This window comes from Micromys minutus (assembly GCF_963924665.1).
Source record: "Micromys minutus genome assembly, chromosome: 10".
NCBI lineage: Eukaryota > Metazoa > Chordata > Mammalia > Rodentia > Muridae > Micromys > Micromys minutus.
The window spans coordinates 53439317-53455739 of NC_137979.1; the positions used below are offsets into that span (position 1 = coordinate 53439317).

At 42.8% G+C, this 16423-nt stretch overlaps 1 protein-coding gene across 1 annotated transcript in view; it reads left to right on the forward strand.

Annotated features, from left to right (window-relative positions):
• The window catches only part of HELZ (helicase with zinc finger), a 125284-nt gene that overhangs the window by 4614 nt on the left and 104247 nt on the right, over positions 1-16423 (forward strand). Inside the window, exon 3 of the mRNA XM_080924534.1 lies at positions 1823-1879. The gene's annotated coding sequence lies outside the window, so the exon portion shown is untranslated. The remainder of the gene's footprint in view (positions 1-1822; positions 1880-16423) is intronic.

Below are 16423 nucleotides of genomic sequence, written 5' to 3' on the forward strand. Positions count from 1 at the left end.
GTCTGAATTGGCCTTTTTCACTCTTTACTCTGGTTTGCGGAAATACACCTTATAGTGGAAGTGCTCTTGTAAACACAGCCTGTCAGGTGTATTTATAAATAATACAGTTTAAAGAATCATGCATGCATATGGTAAGTTAAATTGAGCAACACTTGAGAGAGAGAGAGAGAGAGAGAGAGAGAGAGAGAGAGAGAGAGAGAGAGTGTGTGTGTGTATTTATGTATGGTTTAAAATAAAAGAGGGGCTGGAGAACTACATGGTTCAGTGGTTAAGAGCATGTGTTTCTCTTCCAGAGGACCTGAGTTTGGTACCCAGCACCCACATTGAGTGGCTCACAGCTGCCTGTAACTCCAGCCCTTCTGGTTTCTGTGGGTAACTGCACACGTGTGGCCTTTACACAGACAAATGATGTGTGTCATTTCGTTTTTGGAAGGCCTCTGATCTGAAAGTACGAGGCAGCAGTGGAAGTGGAGAGAGAAGTTGAGCAGGCGAGGCAGCTGAAATGACACTGGATCTCTGTTCTGCTTTGCGGGGATGAGAAGCACTAGTGACAAGCTGCCATCAACGTGGAGATGATTAGTCTTAGACATTTAGTCAGACGGTCAGGCTGCGGAAAGTTTTATTTGTTCATCTTCTATTTTCTGTTCTGTTCTGTTTGTTTGTTTGTTTATTTATTTATTGTGCGTTTTGAGGCAGGGTTTCTCTGTGTAGCTCTGGCTGTCCTGGAACTCACTCTGTAGACCAGGCTGGCCTTGAACTCACAGAGAACTGCCCGCCTCTGCCTCTGCAGGGGTCTGAGAAGTGCGTCACTGCCGCTTGGCTAAGCTTTGCTTTCTTATCTCTAGCTAGTTGTTTTACTTTCTCCTTTTCTTTTTCTTTCCTTCTTTATTTTGAGACAAACTTTCATGTAGCCCAGGCTGGCTCTGAGCTGTAGCTGAGGAAAACTTTTCCTTGAACTTTTTGTTTGTTTGTTTGTTTTTGAGACAAGGCTTCTCTGTGTAGTCTTGCCTATCCTGAAACTTGTTTTTTAGACTAGTCTGGCTTCAAACTTACAGAGATCTGCCTGCCTCTGCCTCCTGAGGGCTGAGATTAAAGGCATGTGCTAGCAGTTGTTTTAGTAAACATTTTTTTAGATTATTTTGTTTTATGTATATGTATGTCTCATCTGTATGTGTACTGTATGCATATCTGATGCTCTTGGAGACAGAAGAGGGCTCTGGATCCCTTAGAGTTGGAGTTACAGGTGGTGTGATCCACCATGTGTGTATTGGGAACCCCCATCCTTTGCAGGATCACTATGTGCTGACTCATTTCTCCATCCCTAACCTTGAACCTTTGATCTTCCTTCCTCACTTCTTGGGTACTGGGGTTACAGACATGCGTCTCTATGCCAATTCCAGGTATTGAACTCAGGACTTATTGGATGCTAGGCAAGTACTCTACTCCCAACTTTCCTATTTTCCAGATGAGGAAGTGTAGGCCTGGAGAAACTACCTTGCCAAAGGTTATGTGGCTCAGTAGTAGTGTGAAAACCTTATCTCTAGAGGCTTGTGTCAGGCCATTTGGTCCATGGCTACTTCTGATTGAGTTACCAGATGCTGTGAATAAGATATAGACACTTCTGCAATGGCATGACAATTGCTAATTTGTTTTCTTGTGACTATGTTTGCTTATGTATGTTTTGGAGACAGGATGGTGATGTATGGCCTGGATCAAGTCAGGCCTTAAATCAGAGTGCTCCTGTAACTTGAGTACTGGGTCTGCAGGTGTGCCAGCACAACTGGCAGTCTGTGATATTGAAAGGCTGTTTTCTCTCTTTCAGAAATTATAAAGAGCTCTGATGGGCTATTTGGGTGATACCCAGTGCAGTGAACTGCAGGTGAGTAGCGATGGCTTAGGAGGGTGTTACCATGGAGAAGAAGTTCAGCAGTGCCCAGGAGGGACTAAGGAGAAACTTCATTTCATCTCTTTCCTTTTGTTAATTTTTAATATACAAAGTGATGGGTTTCATGGTGGCATTTTTATACCTATGTGTCATAGTACCTTGGCCATGTTTGGAGACTTCATCTTGAAAAGAATGTCTGGCTAGAAGAATGACATGGGACAAGGTGGAGGGATGCACAGATGAGTCAGACAGGTGACCTGGTGCTGGAGGACCTAACAGACATGGCACTTCAGAACAGATTGGACAGAGCCAGCTCTCAGGGCACTGCCTGCCGCTCTGTCAATGTAGTGTGGCCACAGCAAGGAGGGGAGGTTCTTCTCGGACGTGTGTTCTGAATGAGTAATGGCCCAGAGGCTCAGTTCTGTCTCATGTGATTGGAACTGGAGAGATCTGTCAGCTTCTATGCCAACATTCTTAAGTGCTAACCATCCTGTGTTCTGAAGGCCAAATATTGAATTGCTTTCTCTTTATGTTGGGTCACGACTGCATGCATATACACCCACACATAAACACACTCGTACAAAAGGTATAGTGTATATTATGTACATGCTCAGTTTGGAGGATTTAGATACTGAGAATATACCAGTAGAAACAAAAGGTGGGATTTTCTTCCTAAATGTTATACCGCTTTTACTCAGCTTGCCCTTCCTTCCTTCCTTCCTTTCTTCTCCCTCCTCCCGTCCTTAGTCTCTCTTTCTCCCTCTTTCTCTCCCTTTCTCTCTTTCCCTTCCTTCTTTCCTTCCTCCCTCCCTCCCCCTTCCTTTCTCTCTCTTTCTCCTTCTTTCTCTCCCTTTCTCTCTCTTTCTCTTTCTTTCTTCCTTCCTTTCTCTTTCTTCCTTCCTTCCTTCCTTCCTTCCTTCCTTCCTTTCTTTCTTTCTTTCTTTCTTTCTTTCTTTCTTTCTTTCTTTCTTTCTTTCTTTCATAGAGTGCTCTATCTGCATGTATGCCGGCAAATGCCAAAAGAGGGCATCAGATCCCATTACAGATGGTTGTGAGCCACCATGTAATTACTGGGAATTGAACTCAGGACCTCTGGAAGAGCAGCTAGTAAGTGCTCTTAACTGCTGAGCCATCTTCCCAGACCCTGGCATATATCTTAATCTCAGCAATCAGGAGGTTGAAGCAGGAGAGTGGGAGCTCAAGGCTAGCTTCTGACTGTATAGCAAGTTCTAGTCCTGTATAGGCTATATGGAACTCTATCTCAAAAACTTCAAATCTATATGTCTATATCTCTCTATCTCATTCTCTTTTTTTCTCTTGCAATGCTGGAGATTAAACATAAGCCTTGTACATGCCTGTACAAGGGCTTTACTGTAACTGTATCCCTAGCTCCTGTGTTCTCCAAGAGGTCACTAACACTTCGAATTTTGATTTTGGCTCTGGGATACCCTTGGACTGTGAGCACACAGGACACACTCTGTCAGCAGGCTCTAAACTTACTTTCCATGTCTTTTCAACAGTCGTCTTCTGTTAGGCATATGCTCCTGTTAGGTATAAGCTTGAGTTTTTATCTTTTGTACTTTGTATAAATGAACATTCTTTACTTTTAGGTTTTTAGTTTTGTGTTAAGAGAGACTTTTGCAGTGAAGCCCAGGTTGTCTTCAAATTTAGGTCCCTCCTCCATGTCTCTCCTGAGTATTGTTAGGATTACCAGAGCGTGCTGCCACACCTGGCTTTCCTGTCTGTTTAACTGTCTTCAGGCTTCCTGGCCCATGGATCTTCCATGTGTTCACCTGTCTGTCTTTTACCTGCAGCAGTCCACTGCTGAGTCAGAAGAATGTTCTTGTGACTCCTAGAGACTTGTGACGTTTACAGTAGCATGTAGCATTAGCACACAGTTGTCTTGAGTATGTGTGCATTTAGTGTGATTTGTCTGCTGTGGAGATGATTGGAGGTCTATGTAATGTGAATTATTGGCTATGAAAAAACTAAAATGGCCAGGCAGTGGTAGCATATTATTTAATCCCAGCACACAGAGCCAGTGGCAGGTAGATCTCTGTGAGTTTGAGGTCAGCCTGGTTTACAAAGTGACTGCCAAGTCAACACAAAGAAAACCTATCTCAAAAAACTAAAAAAACAAAACAACCTAAAGAAAAAAGAAAGAAAAAAACTAAGATGGAGAAGGGCAAAGAGGTCCTGTCTGTAATCTTGGGACTTGGGAAGACGAGAGAGTTACTAGCTGGAGGCTCTTGAGAGAGTATATATGTACTCTCAAGCAATCCTGATGTGAGGTTTCACAATCTAATAAAAAGTTGGCACTAGACAGACTGAGGCAGGAGGATTGACCCTGTTTCAAAAGGAAAAATGGAAAACTGGTGGAGGTAACCATGGTTATCTTGACCAGGAGTGCACACATAGCAGAAGATGGTCTGGCTCTGCTCTTCTGGCTGCTTGGTTCTTATTTCAGGCCCTTGTTTCCTGGGTGTATCGGCACTTTCTTTTTCCTTTACATTCAGTGTGTGTGTGTGTGTGTGTGTGTGTGTGTGTGTGTGAGAGAGAGAGAGAGAGAGAGAGAGAGAGAGAGAGAGAGAGAGAGAGAGAGAGAGAGAGAGAGAGCTGGAGTTGGTTTGGGGAACAGAACTCTGGTCCTCTGCAAGGCAGAGCATGTTCTGAACTTCTGATCCATCTTTCCAACCCCTGGAACTTTCTTAGTGTTGAAATTGTTCAGTGTTTGAGTTTATTACCCATAAATAGTTGTTTTTCTTTTTGACATTCCATTTTGAAATGTTCATACTTTAAGTTATGGCATGTAATAATTTGATGCTTTAAAAACGTACTGGATGTTGATGAACTTTTCATGTTATAAATTTCATAATTTTAAGCTGAGTGTGGTGGTGTGCACTGGGGGAGTGGGGAGCACAAAAGCTGGTGGAGCTCTGAGTTCGAGGCCAGCCTGGTCTACAGAGCAAGTTGTAGGATTGCTAGGACTACACAGAGAAACCCTGTCTCAACAAACAGACAAATAAAAGAAAATGTACAATTTTAATTTACACATGGAAATAATTCCCTTCAGTTTAGACTGGCCTCAAACTCTCTGTATAGCCATGAATTTCTGTCCTATGCTAGTCAATGTGGTACTGGGACCTGAACTGGGTTTTTGACATGTTAGCCATCTGAACTGCATTGCCAAGTCTGTCCATGGCTGTCTTTCTTGCATTATTTATTTGTGTTGCTGGCTGGTTTTCAGTTATTTATTTTTAAAAATATATTTATTTTCTATAATATATATTATATAATACACACACATATATATAATATACTTATACATTATGTATGTACGTATGTCTGCATGTACCCCTGCACACCTGAAGAGGGCATTGGATCCCATTATAGATGGTTGTGAGCCACCATGTGGTTCCTGGCTATTGAACTTGGGACCTCTGGAAAAGCAGGCAGTGCTCATAACTTCTGAGCCATCTTTCTAGTCCTATTAGTTAATCCTTTAATCTCCATCATTATAGGTAGAAAAAAATGTACACACATAAACACATCTTCTGACTGTATCTCTAGGATAAATTTTGGAGTATATTATTATGTTTAAAGATATTAATGTTAACGAGTATTTTATGGATTTTGATGCATATTATTTTACAGTAGCACCAAGAGAGTCATACCAGTTTATATGGCTAGCAAATACAGATTTTCCAGTTGCACTATAAGTCATTGTCCTGAAACAGTGTTTCTGGGTTAGTAGTATAATGGCACTTGGCTCTCATTGACCTTTGCTGTTGTGTTTACCTATTTGAGTCATCTTTGTCCTTTTCTGCTGCATTGTTACACAATCAAGATTGAAAGGCAAGTATAACCAGCCCGTAGATAATTGTTAGGAGAATAGCCAGGCCAGGCTCAGTGAAAAAGCTTGTAATGAGGATGTAGTTTGAGTGTGTGAGAGGTGTTGGGGATTGTGGTTGAAGGGGATGGTCAGTGATTCCAACATTCAGCCTCGCAAGCACTTCCTGGACATATACCACAGTCTTCAGCTATCCTGGAGTCAGTAAAGCTGAGGGCTTGAGATCCATTAGTTAGGGCTTTGATGCCCCTTGTGGCCGAGGAGAATACTGTGGTAGGACATCCCTAACTTACCATGGCATGCCTGCCTGTGCCTCAGCATACTTTTTGAGTCCTGCTGGAAGGAACTAACCTTGTTAAGAGAATACGGGTTACCAAGGAATGAAAAAACAGATGAGAATGAGGTGGGCATCCTAGCTTGGCATCCACTGAAGTGCTTGGGGATTAGGTGAAGTCTTCTTGGGATATCAGGGAGCATTCCAACCTGAAGGGGTGGTATCTAAATCATAGGCAGATGAAGAACAATAGAAAGAAAAGGGAATGGAAGGAAGCCTGGGGTAGAATGGGAATGGGTGGCTTGGGATGCATATCCTAATCACATGCATCCTGGGATAGCAACAGCAAAATGGAAAGTGATGCTGTTGGTCCTTGGTCGGGATTGTGTGAGGGATGGACGGAAAGGGAGGGGCGAGGGCATCAGAGACTAGTTGGATTCATGGCAGTTAAATGAAGGGCCATGAGGGCTTGGTTTAAGTTGGTGGTTTTGAAAAGCTGTGGTGGACGTATGAAGTATTTTGGAGACTGATAGGGGAGAGGTGGTGACTGGTAGGTGAGGGAAGGCGGTACAGTGGGACCTGTGTCTTAAGTCATGACACTGGTTATGGTTGGGAGCCTGAAAAAGTAGTTATGGAGATAAGCTCCTTGCAGCATTTGCTTCCCTGCCACACCCTAAAATGAAGGTCCTCACCCCATCACTATGTGGAGAGGATGAGGGGTTTTTAATCTAGACATTCTTATGCAAAGCTCTGGACCCAAAAATGTGGGGAGAGGAGGCTCATCTGCTCTAGCCTTCTTTTCTTTCTGTCACCTACAGTAAGCCACGCTCTGGAAGTGATTCCACGACCTCAGACTTGGTGTTTGTAGGAAAGTAGCATGATTTGTTTCTGCTCTTCTAGAAGACTTAAATTTATGTGTCTGAGTGTTTTGACTGTATGTGTATCTGTGTACCATGTGTCTGGTGCTCATGGAGGTCAGAAAGGGCATCAGATCCCCTGGAACTGGAGTTGTTTTGAGCTGCCATGAGTGAGGGTGCTAGACTGAACCCAGGTCTGCAAGTTCTCTTAACCACTGAGCTGTCACTGTGGCCCTGGTCTTAGATTTAGTTAAGGAAAAGTAAGAACCCAAGCAGTAGAGCTGCAGAGGACAGGAATACCCAGTGTGAAGGGAAGGAGAAGCTACTGCAGAATTTCTAGTTGCTTCAGCTTTGTGACTTGGGCTAAGTCTCCTGAGACTCTGAGCTCTTTTATTTTGCCACAATAAAACTTGTTTCTTGTTGAAAGTTATAAAGGATAGCTGAATTGAGAGAAACTACAATAGTACTACCCAGAGCTTTTCGTTTTTACTTTTAATTTCAGACTTACAGAGGAGGTGCAGATGTAGAACCCAGTTCTCAAGTCCCACCCCCACCCCCATGAGCATTTTCAGTTTTCAGGGCACCTTTGTTAGATCTAAGAAACATCATTGCTTCCATTCAGCAGCTTCCCTCCCTCTCTCCCTCCCTCCCCCTCTCTCTTTTGGTCTGTCTGTCTTCCTTCCTTCCTTTCTTTCTCTTTCTTCCTTTCTCTCTCTCTCTCTCTCTCTCTCTCTCTCTCTCTCTCTCTTTCTTTCTTTCTTTCTTTCTTTCTTTCTTTCTTCCTTCCTCTCTCTCTCTCTCTTCCTTCATTCCTTCTTTCCTCTCTTTCTTTCATTTTTTCTTTATTTCTGTCTGTCTTTCTTTTTCTTTCTCTTTCTTCTGTCTGTCTTCCCATATTGCCTTTCTTTCCTTCCTCCTTTCTTTTTTCCTTCCTTCCTTCCTTCTTTGACAGGACCTTTCCACATATCCTTGGCTGACTTGGACTTTGATACGTAAACTATAGATCCGTCTGTCTTTGCCTCTCAAGTGCTGGTGTGAAAGGTGTGCACATCCAGCCCAATGCACTATTCCTTTTAAATTAAGAGTGTATTTATTTTTATTTTGTGTGACTAGGTGTTCACAGAAGTCAGAAGAGGGCATTGGATCCCTTAGAAATAGGGTTAATTGCCAGAGTGCATCAACATGTGGGTGCTGAGAATAGAACCTGGTCCTCCCTTGCTCATCGCTCTTAATCACTGAGCCTCCTGCCTCCAATACACTGTTCTTGTTTGTGAGAGAGTCTCACTGTGCCACTGTGGCTGGCCTGGAATTCTGTAGACCAGGCTGCCTGCAGCTCAGAGGCCTGCCTGCCCTTGCCCCTTGAGTGCTGGAGTAATGGCATGCTCCTCAGCTCCTGCTGGTATTCTTGTTTAATCAGGAAGTTGGCTCTTTCATTTTGATTTGTTCTTTAAGAAGCTCAGCTTGGGCTGGAGAGATGGCTCAGTGGTTAAGAGCTCTGACTGCTCTTCCAGTGATCCTGAGCTAAATTCCCAGCAAACACATGGTGACTCACAACTATCTGTTATAGGATCTGATGCCCTCTTCTGGTGTGTCTGAAGACAGCTAGAGTGTACTTATATACATTAAATAATAAATATTTATTAAATTTTTTAGAAAAGTAAGATTTTGTCTTGCAGGGTGCCTGTGTATTTCATAGAACTATTACGATTCCAGCCTGGGCAAAACAGATGATATGGAAGCTAATACTGCATTCCTTCTTATGGCTGGCATTCTGGTGACAACTGAATCCATACATGTCAGTTCTTAGAATGCCTGGTATTTTAGTTACTCTAGGTCATTTCTTTGGACAATTCAACTAAAGTTCTTATTGAATAGTTTTAGTGAATGTGGTGGTTATCCTGGAGATAAAATGGCAGAAAACATGACACCTATTTACATAAGAGGTGTATTGGGCAGGTAAGCACTTTATATACTGTATATAATCCAAGGTAATAGATACCAGATGCTCAATAATTCTGAAGGAAGGCAGGCTGGTTGGAAGCAGTCACTGAAAGCAGGACAGGATGTTGGCAGGTCCAGAGAGAGGCTGGGGAAATGCTGTGGGTAGGAGAGTGGTGTTGCCAGAGGCCTGTCTGTATTTGGTCTGCGTGTGCAGTGTTGAGAATGTTAAGGTTGTGAGGGACCCAGGTGCCGAGTAATGAGCTTTGGCGTTACTCAGTGGGCATCTTGGAATCATGTGCCTCCCTGGGACTGGGTGATGCTCTTAACTTTTCTCTCAGAGGAATCATGATAGTTGCACCATATAGTGAGTTCCAGTCCAGGTTAGCCCCAGTTCATTGCGTCTTTGGCAGACCTTATGCTTTCTGCTGTGTCTGCTGGCAGGGAGGGTCATGTGGGTCAGTCTGAATTTCTCCCTGTGGTCATGGCACAGTGACTTTGTAGTATAGTATTATTTAGGGTAATACTGGAAATCTCACAGGCAAAATAGAGGCATGTGCCTAGCTTAAAAAATATGGATTTCAAAGTTTTCTGGTAGTTCTTCTCTTTAAAATGTTTATATTCTTTGTTTTGTAAAGAAACTTAAACATAATTAATATGACCAAATCTATTAAATTTTTTGTTTACTATGACTAGAATCCAGTTATTAATAGGTTTTTTACATTTATTGTTTATGTGTGTGTTATGTCTATATGTGTGTGTGTGCATGCCTGCATACATGTATATGGGCAGGTGCATGCCATGGCATCCACATGGAGGTCAGAGGACAACTTGGCAGGAGTTCTCTCCTCCCACCATGTGAGTTCCAGAGCTTGAACTCATGTCTTCGGTTTGGCCAAAAGTGCCTTTGTCTGTTGAGTCAGCCTTACCAGTCCTGCTTGAGACTGCGACGGTCTCCAGTTCCGCTGTGTAGTTGGAGTGGGTTTGAACTTCTCATCTTCCTGCCTCTGTCTCTTGAGCGCTGGAATTACATGTGTGTGTCATCTTACTCAGTTTTATATAATGTTGGAAATCAAGCCCATGACAGCTAGGCAGGCCACTGAGCTACATCCCTCAGCTCCAAGAATCTTGTATATACCTTTGTCTTTTAAGTTCTTCTATGACTTTGTTGTTTATGTACACATGGGTTGTATAGTTCAAAAGAAAGATATCTTGGAAGGCGGTGTCTGATCAAGAATCAGTTCTGGGTCTGGGAAATACAGCTCAGCAATAGAGTGCTTTTCTAGCATATGTGCAGCCCTGGGTTCAACTCCCAGTATGACATAACACCCTTGTCCCCCCAACAGAGAAGAAAGAATGTTAGTAATTTCAGTTAGAGAAGAGATTGAATATAGCTATTCGTCTTCTAACCCTTTACAAATGCATGTGCGTCCTTTAAGTTAATTGTGAAGCAGACAGTTTTGTGTTGCAAGAGAAGACAGGTGTGGAAATCATCCTGACTTTTGAGTGATGACATTTTGGTTATTACTATTGGCCCCTGGAGTTTGATCATGGTTGCTGTTTGCTCTTTAAATCCTAGAGGTTTTGAGATGAAAGAGCACTGTGACCACACTGACAGGAGAAGTTAGTGTAAGGAATGCAACTAGTTGGTTTGTATCTGTGTGTATGCATAGTGTGTGCACATGTGTGAAGGTGGAGGCTGGTGTTGGAGGTCCTCCTTAGTTGCTGTCTATCATCTGTCTGTCTATCTATCTTATCTGTCCATCCATCCATCCATCCATCCATCCATCCATCCATCCATCCATCCATCGGAGACAAGGTCTCTCATGGAACTGGAGCTCACTAATACAGCTGGCATCAAGCCCTAGGGATCCCAGTGCAGGGCTTATAAATGTGCATAATTTTTACATGGATGCTGGGGATGGAACTCGGGTCTTTATGCTTGTGTTTCAAATACTTTACAGAATGAGCATTCTCCTTTGCCCCTCCTTTTGTGTTGTTTTTGGAGATGGCTCTGGACTTGTGGCGTCTTACTGCTTCAGTCTCCTAAATGCTGGGATTACAAACGTATGCTACCACACCTAGTAATGTTTGTGTTTTCAAATAAAAATAGGCTCAGCATGGTGGTGCATGGCTTTAATCCCACCAGGCAGGTCTCTGTGAGTTGGAGGCCAACCTGGTCAACAAAGCAGCAAGTTCCAAGGCCTCTCAAAGAAATAAATAGATCTCATGACTTGATTTGAGGTGGTCTGCTGATTATTGTTGTGGTCACAGCCAGGTGCTTGGTCCGGCCAGTCCGCCTGCTGCACTCTGGTACACCATTGATTTCATTTTCTTCGTATTTACTTTGGACCCAGACCAGCCATCTAGCTAGGATGGCATTCTTCAAAAGCATCCTATGTTTTGTGCCAGATGACCTCCAACAGTTGGCTTATTCGAAACTGCTCCTTCTGAGGCTGTATTCCTGCCTTTTAGCCTACAGAGAAAAAGAATGCAAGCATCTTTGTTTATTAATAACTCACTTATTTTGTGTCTATTTTTTCCATTTTCTAAGTGTGTCAATTTTGACACTAAGATTTGTCCTTATTTCATTTTTCTAGTTTATTGGTATTGTTGTACTCTGCCCCAACAGGTTTTTGTCTTTGTACTGGAACTAGCTCTGTAGACCAGGCTGGCCTCGAACTGACAGAGTCCTCCTGAGTGCTGGGATTAAAGAAAGGCATGCACCACCATTCGCAGAGGAACTGGTAGAACTGATTTGTTTTGCTGAATAGTCTCATTAGTTTACTGCACATGTGGCTCAGGCAGACCGCAGTCTGTAGTCAGTCTATGGTGCAGAGCTACGCCTCTCGAGGTGTGTGCTTCCCTGGCTTGTCACTGGCCATATATAGTCTGCACGCCTGAGAACTGCTTCCTGCCCTTAATGATTAATATCCTTGTTTGTTTATTTTGTGTGTCTGTATGTAGGTTTGTGTATCTGTCTGTCTACCTGACTGCCTGCATGTGGAGGTCAGAGGTTAACTTTTGGGTGTTGGTGTTCCCATTCCACCATGTGGGCTCTGGGGATCTAATAGGTCTTCAGGTTTAATGGCAAGTACTTTTCCTGCTGAGTCACTGGTTTCACTCAGGTTGTTGTAGGCTGTTCTTTTTTACTGTTGAGTAGTTTTCCACTGTGGGAGCACTACACTTTGTTCGGTCATTCAGTGCTAAAGGATGCTTGAGTTTCATTTTTAGCAATTCTGAGTAGAGCAGATATAAAGATTTATTTACAGGGTTTTGTGTAAGCCATTGTCTTGGGGTAAGTGGATAGAACAAGAGGTGTTATTGAGACGTGTATGTCAGTGTGTGAGTATGGGCGTGTTCATATGTGGAGACCAGAAGAAGGTGACAGGTGCTGTCACTCTCTGCCTGTTCCTTTAAAGGCACAATCTGTCTTGAGCTGGGGGCTTGGATTTTCCTGGTTAGCCTGGAAACCAGCTGGAAACAGATCCTGTCTTAGAAGCCAGCCAGCCCCACAGGGCCTGTCTTGGCTTTCTGTGGAGTTGAGGTTGTAGGTGTGCGCAGTAGGACCAGAACTGGGGCTTTTTGGAAGAACAGCGAGTGCTCGTAATTAATTTCCAGCTATCTTTATAGCCACAGCCTTTTAAACTTTTAGATATGTGATGTCTAATCCTGGCTTTAATTTGCATTTCTGTGACGGCTAATAGTGTTGAGTATCTTCTTTTACTACTACTACTTATTATTATTATTGTTACTAGGATCTTTGAAGCATCTTCTCTCTTACAAAGCCCTGGCCGTTCTGGAACTCCCTCTGTAGACCAGGGTGGCTTTGAACTGCAGAGATCCACCTGCTTCTGCCTCCTGAGTGCTGGGGTTAAAGGTGTGTGCCATCATGTCTGCTCTTACTGTTTATTTTTAGTTGTTTGTGCATGTATGTGCTCACATGTGTTTGTACATGTAAGTATGGTGTCTGTGGAAGCAGTGACAGCCTGCACAGCCATTACCTGTTCACTGGGATGAAAATCATTCTTGTGTCAAGTAGGTGAAGTTATCACAGAGTGGTGTTTTGTTTTCTTTAACAATAGTACTGAATTTGTTTTATATTTTTGGGTTTTGGTTTGTTTGAGATGGAGTCTTATTGTAGCTCTAGCCTTGCCTTGAACTCATAGAAATCCACCTGCCTCTGCCTCCCAAGTGCTAAAAATCTGAATTTCATTTTTTAAAAACATTTTATTTTTTATTTCATGTGCATTGGTGTTTTGCCTGAATGTGTGTCTATTTGAAAATGTCAGATCTTGGAATTACAGACAGTGGTGAACTGCCATGTGGGTGCTGGGAATTGAACCTGGGTCCTCAGAAAGATCCGTCAGTCCTCTTAACCACTGAGCCATCTCTTCAGCCCCTGAATTTTTTTTATGAAGATGTATTTATTTTAGCATGTGAGTGTTTTGCCAGCATGTAGTAGAGTTATGGATGGCCATGAACTGCCATGTGGGCACCGGGAAACTGGACTTGGGCGCTCTTAGCCTCTGAACAAGTTGCAGCTGGAAAGCACTGAGTGCTGAGTGATTTTCATTCTACATAAGTAAAAATCAGCAAGTTTGAGGGGATTACCCTGGGAAACCGTGAAGTGCTTCACAGATTGACCCAAGGAGGGAAGCACTGGTGGTTAAGTCACTTGCTCCAGGCCACAGAGCTGGTGAGCTTGCAAGATGGGGCCTCCGCCTCAGTCTGTGCTGAGTCAGGACATTGTTCCCGAGGACACACAGCTTGGGCAGTATTAGTTTGTTTTTATTTGTACTGTGTTCACAGTATTTGTGTAGGTACAGGCTATGAGTTTTGTGGGATAATTTGTGTTTTGGTACCTTGTTTATCTCTTTTCTTTCTTGTGCGTTTTGGAGTTTATTCTAGGATTCTTAATGGCAGGTAAACACCACTGTGTATAACCTCAGCCCTCTTATTCCTTTTGTTTTTAATACATGCACAGACACATGCGTAATTAAAATATAAAATAAATCTTAAAAAAAGGGGGTCTGGAGAGATGCCTCTTATGTTGTAAGCTAGATTCTGTTTCAAAAACCCAAAAACTGGAGCTGGCTCAGTGGTTAAGAAGAGCTTTTGCTGCTCTTCCGGAGGACCTGAGTTCAATTTCCAGCACCCACATCTCACTGCCTCCTGGGGTCCCACACCTCTGGCCTCAAGGGTACCTGCACTCAAGTGTACACACGATCCTTATCTATACACATCATTAGAAATAAAATGTAAAAGTACTTCTCAGAGACACTTCCACTGTGTGGGTCCCAGGGATCAAAGTCAGTCTTGGCCTCAAGCACCTTTACCACTGAGCCATCTTGATGACCCCTTTTAATTATTTTATTTTAGGACATGGTCTTACTAAATTTTCCAGGTTGGTGTAGGCAGGCTGTGAATGTGGGATCTTTTTTGCCTCAGTCTTCCTGGCTGGATCTGCTATAGCTTACCTTTCTACTATCTACCTGCTTATCTATCAGCTCCTGACTGAGGCTGATTTTGTTAATGCTTAGAGGCAGGTTTTCATTTTTACAAGTGGGCACATGTGCTGTAGTGTCTAGGAGGTAGAGGCTGGGGGTGCTGTTCAACAGACTACTGTACACGGGACAGCTCTCTGCAGCACAGAAGTATCTAGCCCCAAGCTAGGGCACGTCTCTGGTGTGTGCCATGGATTAGTGACTGTTCTGTAATGCCATTTTCTTTTTAAGATTTAATTTTTAATTTTTTTGTGCTTATAGGTGTTTGCCTGCATGTGTGTGTATCATATGTGTGCAGTGTTCATGGAGATCCTGCAAGGGCATTAGATCCCTGGGAACTAGAGCTACAGAGGGCTGTGAGCCACCATCACTATGCCGGGAACTGAACCCGAATCCTCTGGGAGAGCAGCAAAGTGTCCTTAACCACCGAGCTGTCCCCCAGCCCTATAATGCTGGTCTCACCTTATAATGTGGTGGCAGAGTCACTGCAACAATCCAGAAATGAATAGCTTTTAATTTTTGTTTGATAGTTAATTCCACAAGTCAATACATGTTTATAATAGGAACATAAATTCAAACCATAACTGAAATATCTGAACTCTCTTAAACCCAATTGGGAAATATATAGCATGTGGTGGGGAAGCTGAGGGAATTTGAAAAAAGAACAGGAAAAGACTGAAGAGATGACATCTATTTGTTGAGTTATCTTGTTAGTTAATAACACAGTTTTTATGTTACATGATTAATTTGTAAAAAAAAAAAAAAAGAAAAGAAAAGAAAATTAAAACAAAACAAAAAAAGCAGGTGATGCTCTTTAATCCCAGCCCTTGAGAGGCAGAGGAAGTGAGTTCCAAGACAGCCAGGGATACACAGGGAAATCTTGTCTTAAAAAAAAAAAAAAACCAAAAATGCTTAAAAAGTATTAACACTTACATATTAAGTATAAACATTTAAAATTATATTTTGTTTTTAGTTAAAAATTGCAGGATCTGGGAAAAGGCAGCTAAGTTGGTAAGGTGTCATACAGGCCTGAGGGTCTGAGTTCAGATGCTGGCATCCAAGGACAAGCCAGGCGTGGTAATGAGTACTTGTAATCCAGTGCTGGAACAGACATGCAGATCCTTGGCGGTTTTAGCCAGCCAGCCTAACAAAACTGATAAACCCCAGAATTATTAAGAGGCCTTATCTCAAAATAAGTAAGTAAGTAAGTAAATTAAATAAACAAATAGTGGAAACTGGGTGTAGGGAAGCACATCCTTTTTTTTTTTTTTTTTTTTTTTTTTGGGCTGTCCTAGACACTATCATGGATCAGGATGGCCTTCAACTCTTGGGTGCTGGGATTAAATGCATGTTGCACCAGGCTGGCTACGGTGTATACTTTTAGTCTCACCATTCAAGAGGCAGAGGTAGGGGGTGGAGTCGGGGTAAAGCTGCTTTTCTAGAGGATCCTGGTTTGATCCCCAGTACCCACATAATGGGTCAAAATTGTAACTCTAATTCTAGGGATCGGATGCTCTCTTTTGGCTTCTGTGGACACCAAGTTTAGGAAAAACTCCCATAAGCATATAATAATAATAATAGTAACAACAACAACAACAACAACAATAATAATATGCAGATGGATCTCTTAAACTCACAGAAGTGAGTTTAAGGCCAACCGGTTTCCATAGTGAGACACTTGTCTCAAAAGAAGGTTGAGAGTAGTTGAGGAAGATGCTTATGTTGTTGACCTTTAGCCTTTATGTGCCTTCCTACACTCCCCCCCATATTGAGAAAGTTAGACGATATTGTATTGCATCTCATATACTACTCGTATTTGCTAACTGCTGGCATATACTGATGGTGTCCCTTTTGACCCCTCGTACCCCGATCCTTCAGGGTGTCTGTGAGTTCTGCAGTATCAACAGTGTGGGGAGTTGAAGGGCTGTGCTCATTTCCGAAGCCTCTCATCCTGCACTGCAGTTTATGGCTGCAGAACAGCTTATTGAGGGCAGAGCCAGGTTATCAAGGTTGGAGCTGGGGATGCTAGCCAAGAGTATTGCTGTAGGCCAATGCTTCTCAGCCTTCCTAGTGCTGTGACCTTTAATACAGTTCCTCATGTTGTGGTGACCC